The sequence below is a fragment of the Triticum urartu genome, chromosome 2 (assembly GCF_003073215.2).
Source record: "Triticum urartu cultivar G1812 chromosome 2, Tu2.1, whole genome shotgun sequence".
NCBI classification, from domain to species: Eukaryota; Viridiplantae; Streptophyta; class Magnoliopsida; order Poales; family Poaceae; genus Triticum; species Triticum urartu.
The window spans coordinates 67621313-67627975 of NC_053023.1; positions in this window are offsets into that span (position 1 = coordinate 67621313).

The following is a 6663-nucleotide window of genomic DNA, read 5'->3' on the forward strand; positions in this document are numbered from 1 at the left end:
TTCTTATAACTATGCTCAATTGTGTCAATTGCTCAACAGTAATTTGTTCACCCACCGTAGAATACTTATGCTCTTGAGAGAAGCCACTAGTGAAACCTAAGGCCCCCGGGTCTATCTTCATCATATTAATCTTACAATACTTAGTTATTTACTTTTCTTTTATTTTACTTTGCATATTTATCATAAAAAGACCAAAATATATATTATCTTATCATATCTATCAGATCTCACTCTCGTAAGTGGCCATGTAGGGATTGACAACCCCTTACCGCATTGGTTGCGAGGATTTATTTGTTTTGTGCAGGTACGAGGGACTCGCACATAGCCTCCTACTGGATTGATACCTTGGTTCTCAAAAACTGAGGGAAATACTTACGCAACTTTGCTGCATCATCCCTTCCTCCTCGGGGAAAACCAACGCAGTACTCAAGAAGTAGCAAGAAGGATTTCTGGCGCCGTTGCCGGGGAGTCTACGCAGAAGTCAATATAGCAAGTACCCATCACAATCCCTATCTCCCGCATTACATTAGTTGCCATTTGCCTCTCATTTTCCTCTCCCCCACTTCACCCTTGCCGTTTATTCGCCCTCTCTCTCTCTATCCTCCCTCTCTTTCTCTATTTGCCCCTTTTTGCCCGCTTGCTTTTTTTTGCTTGTGTGTTAGTTTGCTTGCTTGTCTCGATGGCTCAAGATAATACTAAATTGTGTGACTTTACCAATACCAACAACAATGATTTTATTAGCACTCCGATTGCTCCTCTTACCAATGTTGAATCTTGTGAAATTAATACTACTTTGTTGAATCTTGTCATGAAAGATCCGTTTTCCGGCCTTCCTAGTGAAGATGCCGCTACCCATCTAAATAGCTTCGTTGATTTGTGTGATATGCAAAAGATGAAAGATGTGGATAACGATATTGTTAAATTGAAGCTATTTCCTTTTTCTCTTAGAGATCGTGCTAAAGCTTGGTTTTCGTCTTTGCCTAAGAATAGTAATGATTCATGGAATAAGTGCAAAGATGCTTTTATCTCTAAGTATTTTCCTCCCGCTAAGATCATCTCCCTTAGAAACGATATTATGAATTTTAAGCAACTTGATCATGAACATGTTGCACAAGCTTGGGAGAGGATGAAATTAATGATACATAATTGCCGTACTCATGGTTTGAATTTCGGATGATTATACAAAAATTTTATGCCAGAGAGAATTTTGCTTCTAGAAATCTTTTAGACTCGGCCGCGGGAGGCACTTTTATGGAAATCACTTTAGGAGAAGCTACTGAACTCCTAGATAATATTATGGTTAATTATTCTCAATGGCATACTGAAAGATCTACTAATAAAAAAGTGCATGCGATAGAAGAAATTAATGTCTTAAGTGGAAAGATGGATGAACTTATGAAATTATTTGCTAGTAAGAGTGTTTCTTCTGATCCTAATGATATGCCCTTGTCTACTTTGATTTATAATGATAATGAATCTATGGATGTGAATTTTGTTGGTAGGAACAATTTTGGTAACAACGCGTATAGAGGAAATTTTAATCCTAGGCCTTATCCTAGTAATCCCTCTAATAATTATGGTAATTCCTACACCAATTCTTATGGAAATTATAATAATATGCCCTCTGATTTTGAATCTAATATTAAAGAATTTATTACTTCGCAAAAGAATCTCAATGCTTTGATTGAAGAAAAACTGCTTAAGATTAATGAGTTGGCTAGGGACGTTGATAGAATTTCTCTTGATGTTGATTCTTTGAAACTTAGATCTATTCCACCTAAGCATGATATCAATGAGTCTCTCAAAGCCATGAGAATTTCCATTGATTAGTGCAAAGAAAGAACCGCTAGGATGCGTGCTAAGAAAGATGCTTTATAAAAGCGTGTTCTTCTAGTTTCTATGAAAATAAAGATGAAGATCTAAAAGTTATTGGTGTGTCCCCTATTAAATCTTTGTTTTGCAATATGAATCTTAATAATGATGGGACTGATAATGATCCACCTTTACCTAGAAGACGTTCCAAGAATTCGGAGTTTTTAGATCTTGATGCTAAAATTGATGAATGTGGGATTGAAGAAATTAAAACCCTAGATGTTGCTAAACCCACTATTTTGGATTTCAAGGAATTTAATTATGAAAATTTCTCTTTGATTCATTGTATTTCCATGTTGCAATCCGTGCTAAATTCTCCTCACGCTTATAGTCAAAATAAAGCGTTCACTAAACATATCGTTGATGCCTTGATGCAATCTTATGAAGAAAAACTTGAATTGGAAGTTTCTATCCCTAGAAAACTTTATGATGAGTGGGAACCAACTATTAAAATTAAGATTAAAGATCATGAGTTTTATGTGATTTGGATGCTAGTGTTTCCACGATTCCAAAGACTTTGTGTGATTTGTTAGGTTTTCGTGATTTTGATGATTGCTCTCTAAACTTGCACCTTGCGGATTCCACTATTAAGAAACCTATGGGAAGAATTAATGATGTTCTTGTTGTTTCAAATAGGAATTATTTGCCCGTAGATTTTATTGTTCTTGACATAGATTGCAATCCTTCATGTCCTATTATTCTTGGTAGACCTTTCCTTAGAACGATTGGTGCAATTATTGATATGAAGGAAGGAAATATTAGATTCCAATTTCCGTTAAGGAAAGGCATGGAACACTTTCCTAGAAAATAAATTAAATTACCTTATGAATCTATTATGAGAGCCACTTATGGATTGCCTATCAAAGATGGAAATTCCTAGATCTATCCTTGCTTTTTATGCCTAGCTAGGGGCGTTAAACGATAGCGCTTGTTGGGAGGCAACCCAATTTTATTTTTATTCCTTGATTTTTGCTCCTGTTTAGTAATAAATACTTTATCTAGCCTCTGTTTAGGCTGTGTTTTTGGTGTTTAATTAGTGTTTGTGCCAAGTAGAACCGTTGGGAAGACTTGGGGAAAGTCTTGTTAATCTTGCTATAAAAAACAGAAACTTTAGCGCTCACGAGAACTGCTGCCATTTTTATTTGGAAAGTGATATTTAGTTAATTATTTTTGAATATGATTAATAGATAAATTCCTCACGTCCAGAAATTTATTTTAGAATTTTTGGAGTTCCAGATCTTGCTCTAGCTACAGATTACTACAGACTGTTCTGTTTTTGACAGATTCTGTTTTTCGTGTGTTGTTTGCTTATTTTGATGAATCTATGGCTAGTAAAATAGTTTATAAACCATAGAGAAGTTGGAATAAAGTAGGTTTAACACCAATATAAATAAAGAATGAGTTCATTACAGTACCTTGAAGTGGTCTTTTGTTTTCTTTCGCTAACGGAGCTCACGAGATTTTCTACTTTAAGTTTTGTGTTGTGAAGTTTTTAAGTTTTGGGTAAAGATTTGATGGATTATGGCACCCCCAAGATAATGTAAGGATGCCTAAAAGCGAAAGCTTGGGGATGCCCCGGAAGGCATCCCCTCTTTTCGTCTACTTCTATCGGTAACTTTACTTGGAGCTATATTTTTATTCACCACATGGTATGTGTTTTGCTTGGAGCATCTTGTATGATTTGAGTCTTTGCTTTTTAGTTTACCACAATCATCCTTGCTGTACACACCTTTCGAGAGATCCATACATGATTTGGAATTTGTTAGAATACTCTATGTGCTTCACTTATATCATTTGAGTTATATAATTTCGCTCTAGTACTTCACTTATATCTTTTAGAGCACTATGGTGGATTTGTTTTATAGAAACTATTGGTTTCTCATGCTTAACTTAGATTATTTTGAGAGTCTTAAATAGCATGGTAATTTACTTAAATAATCCTAATATGATTGGAATTCAAGAATAGTAAAAGAACTTTCTTATGAGTGTGTTGAATGCTATGAGAAGTTTGATGCTTGATAATTGTTTTGAGATATGAGGATGGTGATGTTAGAGTTATGCTAGTTGAGTAGTTGTGAATTTTAGAAATACTTGTGTTAAGGTTAGTGATTTCCGTAGCATGCACATATGGTGAACCGTTATGTGATGAAGTCGGAGCATGATTTATTTTTTGATTGTCTTCCTTATGAGTGGCGGCCGGGGACCAGCGATGGTCTTTTCCTACCAATCTATCCCCCTAGGAGCATGCGCATAATACTTTGCTTTGACAACTTGTAGATTTTTGCAATAAGTATATGAGTTCTTTATGACTAATGTTGAGTCCATGGATTATACGCACTTTTCTCACCCTTCCACCTTTGCTAGCCTCTCTAATACCGCGCACCTTTCGCCGGTATCATACACCCACCATATACTTTCCTCAAAATAGCCACCATACCTACCTATTATGGCATTTCCATAGCCATTCCGAGATATATTGCCATGCAACTTTCCACCGTTCCGTTTATTATGACACACTCCATCATTGTCATATTGCTTAGCATGATCATGTAGTTGACATCGTATTTGTGGCAAAACCACCCTTCATAATTCTTTCATACGTGTCACTCTTGATTCATTGCATATCCCGGTACACCGCCGGAGGCATTCATATAGAGTCATATTTTGTTCTAAGTATCGAGTTGTAATTGGTGAGTTGTAAGAAAAATAGAAGTGTGATGATCATCATTATTAGAGCATTGTCCTAGTGAGGAAAGGGTGATGGAGACTATGATTCCCCCACAAGTCGGGATGAGACTCCGGACGAAAAATAAAAATAAAAAAGAAGAAGGAAAAGTGGCCATAAAAAAGAGAGAAAAAGAGAGAAGGGATAGTGCTACTATCCTTTTACCACACTTGTGCTTCAAAGTAGCACCATGATCTTCATAGTAGAGAGTCTCTCATTTCGTTACTTTCATATACTAGTTGGAAATTTTCATTACAGAACTTGGCTTGTATATTCCAATGATGGGCTTCCTCAAATTGCCCTAGGTCTTCGTGAGCAAGCGAGTTGGATGCACGCCCACTTAGTTTCTTTTTGAGCTTTCATATACTTATAGCTCTAGTGCATCAGTTGCATGGCAATCCTTACTCACCCACATTGATATCTATTGATGGGCATCTCCATAGCCCGTTGATACGCCTAGTTGATGTGAGACTATCTTCTCCCCTTTTGTCTTCTCCACAACTACCATTCTATTCCACTTATAGTGCTATATCCATGGCTCACGCTCATGTATTGCGTGAAGATTGAAAAAGTTTGAGAACACCAAAAGTATGAAACAATTGCTTGGCTTGTCATCGGGGTTGTGCATGATTTAAATATTTTGTGTGGTGAAGATGGAGCATAGCCAGACTATATGATTTTGTAGGGATAACTTTCTTTGGCCATGTTATTTTGAGAAGACATGATTGCTTTGTTAGTACGCTTGAAGTATTATTATTTTTATGTCAATATTAAATTTTTATCTTGAATCTTTCGGATCTGAATATTCATACCACAATTAAGAAGAATTACATTAAAATTATGCCAAGTAGCACTCCGCATCAAAAATTCTATTTTTATCATTTACCTACTCGAGGACGAGCATGAATTAAGCTTGGGGATGCTTGATACGTCGCCAACGTATCTATAATTTTTGATTGCTCCATGCTATATTATCTACTGTTTTGGACATTATTGGGCTTTATTATCCACTATTATATTATTTTTGAGACTAACCTACTAACCGGAGGCCCAGCCCAGAATTGCTGTGTTTTGCCTATTTTAGGGTTTCGAAGAAAAGGAATATCAAACGGAGTCCAAACGGAATGAAACCTTCGGGAACGTGATTTTCTCACTGAACATGATCCAGAGGACTTGGACCCTACATCAAGAAACAAAAGAGGAGGCCACGAGGTAGGGGGCACGCCCTCCACACTCATGGGCCCCCTGTTGCTCCACCGACATACTCCTTCCTCCTATATATACATACGTACCCCCGAATGATCAGATACGGAGCCAAAACCTAATTCCACCACCGCAACTTTCTGTATCCACGAGATCCCATCTTGGGGCCTGTTCCGGAGCTCCGGCGGAGGGGGAATCGATCACGGAGGGCTTCTACATCATCACCATAGCCCCTCCGATGAAGTGTGAGCAGTTCACCTCAGACGTACGGGTCCATAGTTATTAGCTAGATGGCTTCTTCTCTCTTTCTGGATCTCAATAAAAAGTTCTCCCCTATCTTGTGGAGATCTATTCGATGTAATCTTCTTTTTGCGGTGTGTTTGTTGAGACCGATGAATTATGGGTTTATGATCAAGTTTATCTATGAATAATATTTGAATCTTCTCTGAATTATTTTATGTATGATTGGTTATCTTTGCAAGTTTCTTCGAATTGTCAGTTTGGTCTGGCCTACTAGATTGATCTTTCTTGCAATGGGAGAAGTGCTTAGCTTTGGGTTCAATCTTGCGGTGTCCTTTCCCAGTGACAGTAGGGGAAGCAAGGCACGTATTGTATTGTTGCCATCGAGGATAACAAGATGGGGTTTTCATCATATTGCATGAGTTTATCCCTCTACATCATGTCATCTTGCTTAAGGCGTTACTCTGTTTTCATTAACTTAATACTCTAGATGCATGGTGGATAGTGGTCGATGAGTGGAGTAATAGTAGTAGATGCAGGCAGGAGTCGGTCTACTTGTCTCGGACGTGATGCCTATATACATGATCATACCTAGATATTCTCATAACTATGCTCAATTCTAT